This window comes from Salvelinus fontinalis, chromosome 10, assembly GCF_029448725.1.
Source record: "Salvelinus fontinalis isolate EN_2023a chromosome 10, ASM2944872v1, whole genome shotgun sequence".
Taxonomy (NCBI): Eukaryota; Metazoa; Chordata; class Actinopteri; order Salmoniformes; family Salmonidae; genus Salvelinus; species Salvelinus fontinalis.
Genome location: NC_074674.1, coordinates 10,664,429 through 10,681,371, shown reverse-complemented (window position 1 = coordinate 10,681,371; position 16,943 = coordinate 10,664,429). Strand labels below are relative to the sequence as shown.

Here is a 16,943-nt window from a genome sequence, read left to right as displayed (position 1 = left end):
TTTAATATATGGTTATAATGATCAGCGCTAACAGACTGCCATCTTTTAAGATATTTCATAATAATGAAAGAGAATGTTATGATTCATAATCTCGGTATTAAAATATCATTTTTAATGTTGGAATGATGGCCAGATCAATAGGTAATCTGGAAGACCAGACATTTAGGGGCACTGATCCCTTATGCTGCATGCTGGGTAAAATAATCTAATTGGACACTCCCTTGATGCTTTGGTGACCTTTTATTGTCTGTGTGTGAGCGCCTGCACATGTTCGCGCACGTGTTTTGTGTATGTGTGTTGGCACGCATGTATGCTTTGTGAAACTTGTGTGTGAGAGAGCGAGACAGAACAGTGGTGTCTCACTGTGTGAGACTATGATGTCATAGTCTCATCCCCTATGCCTGGCTCTGGCTGTATCATGCTAATCCAGACCGAGGACTAAGGAGAGAAGGGAGGAGAGATAATAACAGGAGGAGAGAGGATAGAAGAGCACACTGATCATCCTTTGCAGAAACGAGCAGTGAAACAACATACATGGTAAGTGGGAGGGGTAATGTATACCTCTCATTCTCTCTTTAACCAACCCAAATAAGACTGCTGCTGGATCGCTCTACTGTTTCAAAACATTGGCATGTGTGCCTCTGACTGCAGCCTCTGACTACTGCATGTGTGTGACTGTCTACACCAGCTGTCTGAGAGTAATGACATATGTTCCTGTACAGATAGTGTTTGGGCACAACAATTCGGTGTTCTGTGCATCTAACTGCAGAGGTGCAAATATTGTACGAACAGTGTGTTTATCATAGATGTTACTTCATTTTCTGACACAGTAAAGATTAGAGCTTCAGCTGTTACAGACATTGAATGACTCAGGAGAAACCAAACCTCATGAAATGAATGAGTGTTGATAGTTAAATAGCTGCTGTAGAGTTACTTTAAGCCTTTGGCTGTGATAGAGCAAAATGAAATCATGGAGGATCTGTAGTAATGACAGGGACGCTGTGCAGGCTACTGTACCAGTAGATCTGATGGGACCGGGGTGGGGCTGTCCCGTCCTCGCCCCAGTAACTGACATCATTGGCTCATTTGGATGTAATGGCTCTTTGTATGCAAACGAGTTGCCTTTGCATGATGCACACAGGCTGATCATAATGTGATGATAGACAGAAGGTCACAGTCTACTGACAGTAGATATCATAATGCTCATATCTGGTTAAATTGAATGGTAATGTCTGGGCTGTATGCTTAGGGTTGTTGTCCCAGTCTGGAGCAGGTTTTCATCAAGGATCTCTCTGTCCTTTGCTCCATTAATCTTTCCCTCGATCCTGACTAGTCTCCCAGTCTCTGCTGCTGAAAAACATCCCCACAGCATGATGCTGCCACCACCATGCTTCACCGTAGGGATGGTGCCAGTTTTCCTCTAGACGCTTTGCATTCAGGCCAAAGAGTTCAATCTTGGTTTCATCAGACCAAAGAATCTTGTTTCTCATGGTCTGAGAGTCCTTTAGGTGCCTTTTGACAAACTCTAAGCAGGCTGTCATGTGCCTTTTACTGAGGAGTGGCTTCCGTCTGGCTACTCTGCCATAAAGGCCTGATTGGTGGAGTGCTACAGAGATGGTTGTCCTTCTGTAAGGTTCTCCCATCTCCACAGAGGAACTCTAGAGCTCTGTCAGAGTGACCATCAGGTTTTTGGTCACCTCCCTGACCAAGGCCCTTCTCCCCCGATTGCTTAGTGCCCGACCTCACTAGTGCTCTTGTGGCTGAATGGAAGCAAGTCCTCACAGAAATGTTCCAATATCTAGTGGAAAGCCTTCCCAGAAGAGTGGAAGCTGTTATAGCAACAAAGGGGGGACAAACGCCATATTAATGCCCATGATTTTGGAAAGAGATGTTCGACAAGGTGTCCACATACTCTTGGTCATGTAGTGTACATGCTAAACAAAGATCAATCCTGAAAATGTAGCAGTGTCCCAGTGTATGTTCACCTAGTGTACAAGCATTACAAATCAACCGTACAGCAGTTTGTGTTAGGAGATACATGAGTAGTTAGTAATGTGAGTATCTGAGTCTTCTGTGTGGCAGAGGGGTTTGTTTGATGATTAACAACTAATGGTGTGATTGTGGTAACGTACAGGAACTCAAATCCTATTGTTCTCCCGATCTGGAATACCGCACGCTCATTGTCACTGCTGTGTATGACCTCCCTAAGCTGACACTGCGACGGCTCTCAAGGAACTACACCGGACTATGTGCAAACTGGAAACTGCAAACTGCATATCCTGAAGCCGCATTTATTGTAGCTGGGGACTTTTAATAAAGGAAATCTGAGGAAAATGCTGAAATGAAATTCTATCAACACATCTCCTGTGCTAAACATGCATCATGGACCCTGGATCATTGCTAATCTCCCTTCTGGGATGGCTACAAGGCCCTACCTTCGGCAAATCTCCATTCTGCTTTTCTCTACCTACAGGCAGAATCTTAAATAGTAAGCACCCGTGGTAAGGACATTTCAACATTGGTCTGACCAATCGGAATCTATGCTTCAAGATTGTTTTGATCAAGCCTTTGAGAATAGTATCGATGTATACACTGACTCGGTTCATCAGGAAGTGCATAGAGGATGTTGTTCCCACTGTGAAGATTAGAACTTATTCAAACCAAAAACTGGAAAGACGGCAGCATTCGCGCAAAACTGAAAGCGTGAACAACCGCATTTAATTATTTTATTTTTTTACCTTTATTTAACTAGGCAAGTCAGTTAAGAACAAATTCTTATTTTCAATGACAGCCTAGGAACAGTGGGTTAACTGCCTGTTCAAGGGCAGAACAACAGATTTGTACCTTGTCAGCTCGGGGATTTGAACTTGCAACCTTTCGGTTACTCGTCCAACGCTCTAACCAGCCGCAATTTAACAATTGCAAGGTGACTGGGAACATGGACGTGGACAAACAGTCAAGCTATGACCAATTCAACGGCTCAGACACCAGACGTATGTGGCAGGGACTCCAGACAATTAATTACGGATTATAAAGGGAAAGCCAGACACATCGCGGACACTGAGGAAAACCACATCGGGCCGACGACGCAAACCCCCGCCACTCATGAGGACTGTGAGCTCTCGTTCTTCTTGGCCGACGTGAGTAAGACGTTTAAGTGTGTTAACCCTCGCAAGGCTGCCGGCCCAGAAGGCATCGCAAGCCGCGTCCTCAGAGCATGTGCAGACCAGCTGGCTGGAGTGTTTACAGACATATTCAATCTCTCCATATCCCCGTCTGTTGTTCCCACTTGCTTCAAGATGTCCACCATTGTTTCTCTACCCAAGAAAGCAAATGTAACTGAACTAAATGACTATTTCCAAGTAGTACTCACTTCTTTCATCATGAAGTGCTTTGAGAGGCTAGTTAAGGATCTTATCACCTCCACCGTACAACGAAAGATGAGAGAGCCCACAGGGAGTAGGTGAGAGCCCTGGCGGAGTGATGCCAGGAAAATAACCTCTCCCTCAACGTCAACAAAATGAAGGTGCTGATCGTGGACTACAGGAGACCGCAGAGAGAGTATGTCCCCTTCCACATCGATGGGGCCGCAGTGGAGAGGGTCAAAAGCTTCAAGTTCCTCGGCATGCACATCACTGATGACCTGAAATTGTCCCTTCACACAGACCTTCTGGTGAAGAAGGCGCAGCAGTGCTTCTTCAATCTCAGGATGATGAAGAAATTCATCTCGACCCCTAAGACCCCCACAAACTTCTACATATGCACCATTGAGAGCATTCTGTCGGGCTATATTACCGCCTGGTACTGCAATCGCACTGTCCACAACTGCAGGGCTCGCCAGAGGGTGGTGCGTTCAGCCCAACGCATCATCGGAGGCACATTGCCTACCCTCCAGGACATCTACAGAACCTGGTGTCACAGGAAGGACCATCTATATCAGGGGTGGGCAACTCCAGTCCTCGGAGGCCTGATTGGTGTCACAGTATCTCCTTCCCTAGCAAACACAGCTGATTAATCAAATTGCATTAGAAACTGAAGATCATGATTTAGGTGATTATTGGAGTCAGGTGTGTTAGCTGGGGCTGGGGCAAAACTGTGATGCCAACTCAGTAAAATCTTTGAAATTGTTGCATGCTGCGTTTTATATTTTTGTTCAGTGTAGGAGGCGACAGTACAGGTGGGACCGAGAGCTGGGACCGAGAGTCTCCGGGCTATCAGACTGCTAAACAGTCACTGCTAGCCGGCCTCCTCCCAATACCCTGCCCTGAACCTTAGTCACTCTTACTAGCCAGTTACCACTCGATACTCTATCCTGCACCTTAGAGACTGCTTTGCCCTATCTACTGTACATAGTCATTTAACACTGGTCACTTTAATAATGTTTACACACTGTTTTACCCACGTTATATGTATATACTGTATTCTAGTGAAGGCTCATCCTATATAACTACTGCTGTACAAACCTTTTCTATTCATATACTGAGTCCATACCGTGCTTCTACACCTGCATTGCTTGTTGTTTGGGGTTTTAGAATGGGTTTCTGTACAGCACTTTGAGATATCAGCTGATGTAAGAAGGGCTATATAAATAAATTTGATTTGATATGCATACCTTAATACACTGAATATACCAAACATTAGGAACAAATCAAATCAAATTGTTATTAGTTACATGCGCCGAATACAACACCTTACAGTGAAATGAGCCCCTAACCGACAGTGCAGTTTCAAAAAATACAGATAAGAATAAGAGAGAAAAGTAATTAAACAGGAGCAGTAAAACATAATAATATATACACGGGGGTGCCGGTACAGAGTCTATGTGCGAGGGCACCAGTTTGTTGAGGTAGTATGTACATGTAGGTAGAGTCAATTAAAGTGACTATGCATAGATGGCAACAGAGAGTGGTGTGGAGGGGAGGGGGTGGGGCAATGTGAATAGTCTGGGTATCCATTTGACTAGATGTTCAGGAGTCTTATGGCTTGGGGGTAGAAGCTGTTTAGAAGCCTCTTGGACCTAGACTTGGTGCTCCGGTACCGCTTGCCATGTGATAGCTGAGAGAACAGTCTATGACTTGGGTGGCTGGAGTCTTTGACAATTTTCAGGGCCTTCCTCTGACTCCGCCTGGTATAGAGGTCCTGGATGGCAGGATGCTTGGCCCCAGTGATGTACTTGGCTGTTCGCACTGCCCTTTGTAGTGCCTTGCGGTTGGAGGCCGAGCAGTTGCCATACCAGGCAGTGATGCAACCAGTCAGGATGCTCTCGATGGTGCAGCTGTAGAACCTTTTGAGGATCTGAGGACCCATGCCAAATCTTTTCAGTCTCCTGAGGGGGAAGAGGTTTTGTCATGCCCGCTTCACGACTGTCATTGTGTGCTTGGACCATGTTAGTTTGTTGGTGATGTGAACACCAAGGAACTTGAAGCTCTCAACCTTCTCCACTGCAGCCCCGTCGATGACAATGGGGGCGTGCTCGGTCCTCTTTTTCCTGTAGTCTACAATCATCTGTTTTGTCTTGATCAAATTGAGGGAGAGGTTGTCCTGGCACCACACGGCCAGGTCCCTGACATCCTCCCTGTAGGCTGTCTTGTTGTTGTCGGTGATCAGGCCTACCACTGTTGTCATCTGCAAATTTAATGATGGTGTTACGCACGCCTCTTGTAGGAGGGAACGCAACACCCTGCTACACTCAACTCCCCGTGGAGTGAAATAGGTATGTGACTGTAGGTGCGAGTAAGGATGACAGGCAGAGAATATTACTGTTTACATTAAATGTATTCTTCTTTCACACGGTAATTTGGGGAAAAGGGGCTGGACGGAACCAAAGCGAAGAAAATAAAAGTTAAAGAGCCCCCTCTCCTACCTTACCTACCCACTACTTACTTATTCTTAACGCCACCTGGCGCGCTGACCTTTATACAGGGGGTGGTCTGCCCAGGTCTTACCTAGTTTGCATAGACAGAGTACATACTACGGGTATATGTATGCCCGCAAGCCTCTTGCCTAAGCACTCCCAAGGTGCCTTCTCCTTCCCCTTGGGAACAAAAACAGAATAATTACTAATGTAAAGTTAGCAATTTCCATGATCAAAAAAACAGTCCTTTTGACAAAAACATACCCCTGCAGGACTGGCTACAAAATACTTTACAACAAATTATACAGACCCACAACGAAACACGGGACACACAAAGAAGCTCTCTCCCCTAACAAAGGAATGCTGGCTTTTCAAGCTGCAGAAGGAGTTGGTAATTGCAGAAAGCTGTATCCCCTGACGAGAGGGCAGGGTCAGAGCTCCAATTTACAACAGGGGCCGTCCAATCAGCTGCTTGGGGGAATCCAGGAAGACATTTCCTGAAATACACATATGCATATACACAACACAGAATCTGGGGAACGTAACAGATGGTGTTGGAGTCGTGCGTGCCCGTGCAGTTATGAGTGAACAGGGAGTACAGGAGGGGCTGAGCATGCACCCCTGAGGGGCGTGCATGTTGAGGATCAGAGTGGCGGATGTGTTGTTACCATCTGGGGGCGGCCCATCAGGAAGTTCAGGATCCAGTTGCAGAGGGAGGTGCTTAGTCCCAGGTTCCTTAGCTTATTGATGAGCTTTGAGCGAACTATGGTGTTGAAACGCTGATCTGTAGTCAATGAATAGCATTCTCACATAGGTGTTCCTTTTGTTCAGGTGGGAAATGGCAGTGTGGAGTGCAATAGAGACTGTATCATCTGTGGATCTGTTGGGGCGGTATGCAAATTGTAGTGGGTTTAGGGTTTCTGGGATATGGTGTTGATGTGAGCCATGCTCACAGTCCTGGTAATCCATCTGGCCCTGCGGCCTTGCGAATGTTGACCTGTCTAAAGGTCTTACTCACATCGGCTGCGGCTAGTGTGCTCACACAGTCTTCCAGTACAGCTGATGCTTTCATGCATGTTTCAGTGTTATTTGCCTCGAAGCGAGCATAGAAGTAATTTAGCTCGTCTGGAAGGCTCGTGTCACTGAGCAGCTCTCGGCTGTGCTTCCCTTTGTAGTCTGTAATGGTTTGCAAGCCCTGCCACATCCGACGATAGTCAGAGCCGGTGTAGTATGACTCGATCTTAGTCCTGTATTGGCGCTTTTCCTGTTTGATGGATAGTCGGAGGGCATTGCAGGATTTCTTATAAGCTTCCGGGTTAGAGTCCAGCTCCTTGAAAGCGGCAGCTCTAGCCTTTAGCTCAGTGTGGATGCTGCCTGTAATCCATGGTTTCTGGTTGGGGTATGTAAGTACGGTCACTGTGGGGATGACGTCATCGATGCACTTATTGATGAAGCCAATGACAGATGTGGTGTACTCCTCAATGATATTGGGGGAATCCCGGAACATATTCCAGAATGTGCTAGCAAAACAGTCCTGTAGCTTAGCATCTGCTTCATCTGTCGACTTTTTTATTGATCTAGACACTGGTGCTTCTTGCTTTAATTTTTGCTTGTTAGCAGGAATCGGGAGGATAGAATTATGGTCAGATTTGCCAAATGGAGGGCGAGGGAGAGATTTGTATGCATCTCTGTGTGTGGAGTAAAGGTGGTTGCACATTCCCTTTGGTTGCACATTTAACATGTTGATAGAAATTAGGTAAAACTGATTTAAGTTTCCCTGCATTAAAGTCCCTACTGGGAGCACCGCCTCTGGGTGAGCGTTTTCTTGTTTGCTTATGGCGGAATACAGCTCATTCAATGCTATCTTGGTGCCAGCCTCTGACTGACTGTGGTGGTATGTAAAACAGCTACAAAGAATATAGATGAAAACTCTCTCGGTCGGTAATGTGGTCTGCAGCTTATCATGATAAACTCTACCTCAGGTGAGCAATGGCTCGAGACTGCCTTAGATATCGTGCAGCAGCTGTTGTTTACAAAAAGACATAGACCCCTTGTCTTACCAGACGCCGCTGTTCTATCCTGCCCGTGCATTGAATAACCAGTCAGCTGTATGTTGATATTGTCGATGTTCAGCCACGACTCCGTGATACATAAAATGTTGCAGTTTTTAATGTCCCGTTGGTAGTTTAATCTTCCCAATAACTCGTCCAAAGATTGCAAGTTTGCGAGCAGAATTGAGGGGAGTCAAGGTTTATTCGATCTCCTATTCCTCAGAAGGCAGCCTGCCCTCCGGACTCTCTTTCGCCGCCTCCTCTTCAAGCAGATCACTGGGGTCGGGGTCTGTTCCCGAGGGAACCGTATGTCCTCCACCTCGGGCTCGTCAGAGTCGTGAAAGAAGAAAAATTATTCTGCTAGTCCGTGGTGCGTAATCACAGTCCTGATGTCTAGAAGTTATTTTTGGTCGTAAGAGACGGTAGCGGTAACATTATGTACAAAAATAGTTACAAAAATAAGTTACAAACAACGCAGATAAACAAACAAAAAAACACGGTTGGGGGTACGTAAAACATCTGCCTTCTGCTCCGGCGACATTCCTAATATTGAGTAGCTGCCTCAATTCGTTGGGCAAGGACTCTACAAGGTGTCAAAAGTGTTCCACAGGGATGCTGGCCCATGTTGACTCCAATGCTTCCCAAAGTTGTGTCAAGTTGGCTGGATGTCCTTTGGGTGCTGGGTAACCCTTGATACACACACAGGAAATTTTTGAGTTTGAAAAGCCCAGCAGCGTTGTAGTTCTTGATACAAACCAGTGCGCCTGTCACCTACTACCATACTGTTCAAAGGCGCTTAAATAGTGACATCATTAAGGGATCATAGCTTTCACCTGGATTTACCTGGTCAGTCTATGTCATGTAAAGAGCAGGTGTCCTTAATGTTTTGTACACTTTGTGTGTATTTAAGTGATAATGCCAGAGAAGCCGGTGTTTGGAGGATATATTGGCACAGGTGTTGTCTCGGACCCGCAAACCGTGCCACTATATCCTCCAAACACCGGCTTCGAGGGCATTATCACTTTTATACAATGGATTATCAACATATTCAAATAATGATTAACATATTTTCATTAAAAACGTTGTTTTGATGAATTTATTCATACACCTTCATCCTTCTACAATATATAGTCCCGACACAAATCTAGGGTTGCTACCCAAGCCGGCTGGTCGTTCGTTCTATCAGTTCTGTTGCCAGAGACGCGACCCAGTCGTTCTCTCTTTTTGTTCTGTATCTATGGGCTGTATCTGTATTCGTTCTAAAATACTTGCTGGCAACGTTCTTATGCCTTGCTTGCTAGCTAGTGTGAGAGCAAAATTACAAGATTATGTTATAATACTGCTGACACACTGCTCAGCTCAGCCATAGAATGATGCAAACCATTCAGATGAAATCAGTCACAACCAATAGGTAGCACTTAAATACCAATATATGGACACATTTCATCTGAATAGATTGCAAACTCCATGTCCTTTTACAATGGATTTACAATTCTTCCAATGCACCTCACTCAGCCCGCGCAAACACACACATATTTTGAAGTGAAATATTATTACACACATATCGACAAAATGTCCATATCAACAATCAAAAAGACTGAAAAATGCAGTTCAAAACATCAAAAAAAGTGTCATCAAAATGAAAATCGAGCCTGATAAATCAAATGCATCAAATGAATGGTGTCTATTCTCATGTTCATTCAACAGGAGCCTAATCCTCAAATTGCAAAGTAAAATGCATTTAGACCTTCCTTTACTTGTGAATGAAGTCAATTCATCTGTCCTTCAGGGTAAACCTCTTGGTGACAGACAGCATTGTAGGGCCAAGGATGACAAAATGATCAAACCTGGCTTTCATTTGAACACTGATATTGTAAAACGTTCCTCTCATTTCTGATCAGATGTCTGCTCCAGGTTCCTGTGTCTGTCGGGCAGTCTGGTGCATTCAAACAGATGCTTTTCTGCCTCTTTCTCTGATTTATGGTCAGGAAGCGCTAGTGTTGGTCTCCCTCTCTGAATTTATACCAAGGTTCTTCTTGGAAATCAAACCTTGTTTGAGGTGCAGCAGTTGTCAGGTTGTTTTTGCTACAGTAGCTAGCTAGCTTCGTTCAGTTCAAGGGACATGCTCAAACGTGCTGTGTTTACCCGAGGCTTACCCACACATGTTTATGCAATACGCATGTGCAAAATATGAAATAGGCTCAATGCAACAAATGAAGCTAGGCAAAGCAGCGAGGCCTATGCTGACCCTGTCCATTAAGTCACTGTAGTAAGGAATAGCTGCTCGCATCAATGGTTTGAATGAATGGATAGGAAGACGTGAATACCCTAGTGCCTTTCCTTTTGATGCAGTTTTGATGCAGTTTTAGCACATTTTGAGCATAACAATCAACAGAATCATTGAGAGAAAAAACAATTTTCATAACAGCTTTTTTCTTATATTATCACAGGGTAAGCATTGCCTATCCTGACTGCATGTCACTGGAATGTGTGTGTTCGACCCCAGCAGACAACTGTATTAGATAGCCTTGTTGTGTCTGTGTGACTGGACAGGAAGGACTGGGAGGCCAGACTTATTAACCCCTAGTTTTCCTTTTCTTCTCTCCTTCTTTTCAGGCTTGTCTCTGTTCGACAACCTGAGCTAAAACATTCACTGACCTGAGGACCTCACACCGAGGACAACCCTTGCATGACCAAAGACTGACCAGGACCACGTTTTTGGATTGAAAACACTAGTTGGAGCCAGAGTAAACCGTACTGCAGATTAACCATATCCTGGATTAAGGAGAGAGAGGGACAGATATCTAACACTTTTTCCATCACTCTCCCTCCCTACTGGCACTAGAGAAGGACTTTACAGAACACACTAATATCTGATGTAAATATTGACATTGTGTTGGATGCCTGTCCTCATCTGACTTGCACTAAGAGAAAGAGAAGAGAAAGTTATGGGAGCTCATCCATGACCCTTTGACTCCTCAACTGGCGGTGACCTCAGAGCTGCCCTAGGGGCTGGGTTCGATGTGAGGCAGCTGTCTGCTGCGGTCGACATGCAACCAACGTCTGACTTCTCTTTTTTTACTCCCTCTTTTTTTCTCGTTGTAGCTGCACCTCTTTCTCTCTCGGCCTGGGGCAAGGATTCAAATAGTCCTCCTGTAAATCCATTCCGAGGGAAGACACACACACTCGCTCACTCACTGGAGGTCTGAGTCAGACTACGCCACTGAGAGAGAGTTGTGTGTCAGTGAGTCTGTCATGTCTGTTTCACTTACTTACCTGTCACATCTGTCCACCTGTCTGTCTGTCCGTGTGAATAAGTGTGAGTGACATCACATACGTAACAGTTCGCGGTGTCTGTCTCGCTATCTGTCTGTGGGAATCAGTGACTTCATGTGACAAAACGTGTGTGTGTGTGTGTGTGTGTCTATCAGCATTCAACAATACGAGCCAATTTCACTGTGTGTGTATCGCTCTCCATAAACCCACAATGGGCTGTGCCATGTGCTCACAGTTGATTGATATGTGGAGTGTGTCAGTGAGGAGAACCAGCCGAAGGGCCATGGAACTGACTGCCCTTCCCGAGGCTCTCCAGGGGGGCTACCACAGAGTCACCGGCCTCCACTACATGTCCTCCTTCTCCGATGCAGAGGACTGCTGTGATGACAAGAACAGTCACAACAGCACCACCGGCAGCTCCTTCACTATGGACTGGCAAGAGACAGATGACTGACACTGGGGTGACAGGTAGCCTAAGCAGTGTTTCCCAACTCCAGTCCTCGGGTACTTGTCAACTAATCATCAAATAAAATAAATTTTTATTAGTCACATGCACCGAATATAACAGGTGTAGCCCTTACAGTGAAATGCTTACTTACGAGACCCTAACCAACAGTGCAGTTTAAAAAAATACGGATAAGAATAAGAGATAAAAGCAACAAGTAATTAAAGAGCAGCAGTAAAAAATAAAATAACAATATATACAAGGGGGTGCCGCTACAGAGTCGATGTGCGGGAGCACCAGTTAGTTGAGGTAGTATGTACAGTTGAAGTCGGAAGTTTACATACACTTAGGTTAGAGTCATTAAAACTCATTTTTCAACCACTCCACAAATTTCTTGTTAACAAACTATAGTTTTGGCAAGTCGGTTAGGACATCTACTTTGTCACAAGTCATTTTTCCAACAATAGTTTACAGACAGATTATTTCACTTATAATTCACTGTATCACAATTCTAGTGGGTCAGAGGTTTAAATACACTAAGTTAACTGTGCCTTTTAAACAGCTTGGGAAATTCCAGAAAATTATGTCATGGCTTTAGAAGCTTCTGATAGGCTAATTGACATAATTTGAGTCAACTGGAGGTGTACTTGTGGATGTATTTCAAGGCCTACCTTCAAACTCAGTGCCTCTTTGCTTGACATCATGGGAAAATCAAAAGAAATCAGCCAAGACCTCAGAAAAAAATTGTAGACCAAGACTGGTTAATCCTTGGGAGCAATTTCCAAATGCCTGAAGGTACCACGTTCATCTGTACAAACAATAGTATGCAAGTAAAAACACCATGGGACCACGCAGCCGTCATACCGCTCAGGAAGGAGATGCGTTCTGTCTCCTAGAAATGAACGTGCTTTTGTGCGAAAAGTGCAAATCAATCCCAGAACAACCGCAAAGGACCTTGTGAAGATGCTGGAGGAAACGGGTACAAAAGTACCTATATTCACAGTAAAACAAGTCCCTATATCGACATAACCTGAAAGGCCGCTCAGCAAGGAAGAAGCCACTGCTCCAGAACCGCCATAAAAAAGCCAGACTATGGTTTGCAACGGCACACGGAGACAAAGATCGTCATTTTTTAAGAAATGTCCTCTGGTCTGATGAAACAAAAATAGAAACGTTTGGCCATAATGACCATTGTTATGTTTGGAGATAAAGTGGGAGGCTTGCAAGCCGAAGAACACCATCCCAACCGTGAAGCACGGGGGTGGCAGCATCATGTTGTGGGGGTGATTTGCTGCAGGAGGGACTGGTGCACTTCACAAAATAGATGGCATCATGAGGGAGGAACATTTAGTGGATATATTGAAGCAACATCTCAAGACATCAGTCAGGAAGTTAAATCTTGGTCGCAAATGGGTCTTCCAAATGGACAAGCATACTTCCAAAGTTATGGCGAAGTTAAGGACAACAAAGTCAAGGTATTGGAATGGCCTTCACAAAGCCCTGACACCAATCCTATTGAAAATGTGTGGCGTATGTGAGCATGGAGACCTACCAACCTGACTAAGTTACACCATCTCTGTCAGGAGGAATGGGTCAAAATTCACCCTACGTATTCAGGGAAGCTTGAGGAAGGCTACCCGAAACGTTTGACCCAAGTTAACCTGTCTAGGATCAGCGTGGCGCTAGCGGCACACCCCCCCCCCCCCCACTGAAAAACCAGTGCCGCGAAATTCAAAAAAAATATTTTTTTTAAATATTTAACTTTCACACATTAAAGTCCAATACAGCTAATGAAAGACACAGATCTTGTGAATCCAGTCAACATTTCCGATTTTTAAAATGTTTTACAGGGAAGACACAATATGTAAAGATGTACATCTATTACCTAAAAACACATTAGCATAATCCACCATCTTTTATTTGTCCACCAACACCAGTAGCCATCACCAATTCGGCTAAACTAAGATATTTATAGCCCCTAACCAACAAAAAAACTCATTAGATGACAGTCTGATAACATATTTATGGTATGGGATAGGTTTTGTTAGAAAAAAGTGCATATTTCAGGTAGATGGCATAGTTTACAATTGCACCCACCATCACAAATGGACTAGAATAATTACAATGAGCAACGTGTTTACCTAACTACTAATCATCAAACATTTCGTAAAAATACACAGCATACACGAATCGAAAGACACAGATCCTGTGAATACAGACAATATTTCAGATTTTCTAAGTGTCTTACAGCGAAAACACAATAAATCGTTATATTAGCATAGCACATAGCACATAGCAGCCCAGCATTGATTCTAGCCAAAGTGGGCGATAACGTCAACATCGCCAAAAATATATTAATTTTTTCACTAACCTTCTCAGAATTCTTCAGATGACACTCCTGTAACATCATATTACACAATCCATATAGAGTTTGATCGAAAATGTTTATATTTAGCCACCAAAATCATGGTTAGACAATGTGAAATGTAGCTCAGCTGGTCAGAAAATGTCCTTGCGCCACTTAGACAGTGATCTACGCTTATACATAAATACTCATAAACGTGACTAAAAAATATAGGGTGGACAGGGATTGATAGACAATTTAATTCTTAATACAATTGCGTTATTACATTTTTTAATTTATCCTTACTTTTCAATACAGTTTGCGCCAAGCGAAGCTACGTCAAAAAACATGGCGTCCTAAGCCACTAAAATGTTTCGACAGAAACACGATTTATCATAATAAAAATGTCCTACCTTGAGCTGTTCTTCCATCAGTATCTTGGGCAAAGGATCCTTTCTTGGGAGAAATCGTCTTTTGGTGGAAAGCTGTCCTCTTGCCATGTGGAAATGTCAACTGCGTTCGGGATGAACTGAAAAGCGTGCCCAACTTTTCACATCGTTGCAAAAATAAATGTCCCAAAATCGCACTAAACGGATATAAATTGCTATAAAACGCCTTAAATTAACTACCTTATGATGTTTTTAACTCCTAAAACGAGTGAAAAGATGACCGGAGAAATATAACAGGCTAAACTAACGCTTGGAACAGGTGCGCGCCGGTGTCCTCTAGGCTCATGACGCAGCTCCCAAAGAATGACTAGCTTCAGGGTTTTTTCATTTGTAGGGCCTGTGAACGCGCAATCGACCCCGTTGGAATCGTCATCACGTAAAGGCATCCAGGGGAAGACGTAAGAAGTGTCCGTATAGTCATAGCAACGACAGTGCCCTTTTAAATGACTTCAGAAGAGTGGCCAACATTTCTCAAATCTGACTCCATGTCAGGGAAATTGCTGTAGAATGGGCTCTGTTCCACTTAGAGACAAAATTTCAACTCCTATAGAAACTATAGACTGTTTTCTATCCAATAATAATAATAATATGCATATTGTACGATCAAGGATTTTGTGGGAAGCCGTTTCAAAAATTACCCAATTAGCATAAATAGTCTAAACAGCGCCCCCATCCCCAACAGGTTAAACAATTTAAATGCAATGCTACCAAATAGTAATTGAGTGTATGTAAACTTCTGACCCACTGGGAATGTGCTGAAAGAAATCAAAGCTGAAATAAATAATTCTCTGTACTATTATTCTGACATTTCACATTCTTAAAATAAAGTGGTGATCCTAACTGACCTAAGACAGGCAATTTTTACTCTGATTAAATGTCAGGAATTGTGAAAAACTAAGTTTAAATGTATTTGGCTAAAGTGTATGTAAACTTCCGACTTCAACTGTACATGTAGATAGAGTTAATTAAAGTGACTATGCATAGATGACAACAGAGAGTGGCGTTGGTGTGGAGAGGGGGAGGGCAATGTGAATAGTCTGGGTAGATGTTCAGGAGTCTTATGGCTTGGAGGTAGAAGCTGTATAGAAGCCGTTGATGAGTTGAATGAGGTGTTCTTGTCCGGGGCAACAACGAAAATGTGTACTGTTTGGGGTACTGGAGGTCAAAAGGTTAGAGAGGCGGCCCAGAACCAGAGGGTCGGCAGTTCAAATCTTGAGTCTGACAGGAAAATCTGGTCTGGACTAGAGTGAACTGGCAACCTGAGTCTAATTAGTACCAATATCCTATAGAGACCATATCCTGCCCTTGTTTAATTGATGCAAAAAATGCACTGAGTACAACCCAGGGAATAACACGTTAAAAGGGATTCCACTTATTTTCAACGTGGTCCCCGATGGAATACAGACAAAACAACATTAATCCCTATGCATCACATAGCATAGAATAAGTAAATAAATCAAATAAGATACAGGAAAATCTAATAAAATACAGTCAACTTATCCTGATCCCATCCTTTTGTCTTTCTGGACTCTATACACGTCCTTCATCAATAAATCTACATATTTAGTGTGGCTTGTGAATGTGCCACTTATTTATACACTTCATTATTCTTTACAAGGCTACTCCTCTTACACCGTTTTAAGATAGAAATGCCATTCAAACTTTAAAACATGCAGACTGGTCTGAAATATTGTGCTTACACACACTTTTTGAAACCATTTATACTTTTTAAACTATTGAACTTTTATTAATCTTCATACACTTTAATGAGATTTCTTCAACATTCTAAACCTCCCATTATTAAAAAATACCATTCTGAAGCTGTGACTTCTAACATTCTATTCACTGTAAACACTAACTTTTGATGTAAATCAGCTACTTTCCAAACAACTTAGACAAACACGTAGAGGGTATGACATCTTGATATTCTTCTCTGCTACTCAAATCTGAAATCAGAACAGAATTATCTTCTATCAATCAAAAACAGCTGTTTTAGTAACCGCATCAACTTTTAAAAACAGACTTTTTGACCACTTTCCCAGCAAGTTAGACAAAAACTTGGAGTGTATGAAATCTTAGTCTACTTCTCTGCTTTTCAAATATAATATCAGAACACTTCTTCCACTACCACAAAAATACTTTTAAAGAGCTGAAGCAAGGCATACAATTTTACTTAACGTAAAATGACCATCTACTTATCAATAAAACGGTATTACAGCTAGGATGGTCTCGGGGCCAGACCTCTGCTTTCACATTACTGATGTAGCAGAGGCATAAATTCCTGTCTGACCACGTTTCCACTCTACAAAGATAATTGTGCAGGTACAATATCAGAAATGTTGACAGACAATTTGTTCGTTTTACATGGTGGAAGTTTTTGTGTCTGTAAAATGAATTATGTGACAAGTTGTGGTGGAAACGATTTCTTGCGCAATTGTTGATAGAATAACCATAATGTGGAGGTACATTTTTGGAGTCATGCTATGTAAAAATAAATAAATAAACGAAACATGGATTTTTTTAT

General features: G+C 43.2%; 1 long non-coding RNA gene across 1 annotated transcript; it reads left to right on the top strand.

Moving 5' to 3' along the window:
* The first annotated feature begins 214 nt into the window (after positions 1–214).
* LOC129863598 (uncharacterized) lies at positions 215–16,928 on the top strand. Its single transcript, XR_008760981.1, has 2 exons — positions 215–537; positions 10,522–16,928. It is a non-coding gene; the product is annotated as an uncharacterized LOC129863598 (long non-coding RNA).
* The last annotated feature ends 15 nt before the right edge of the window (positions 16,929–16,943 follow it).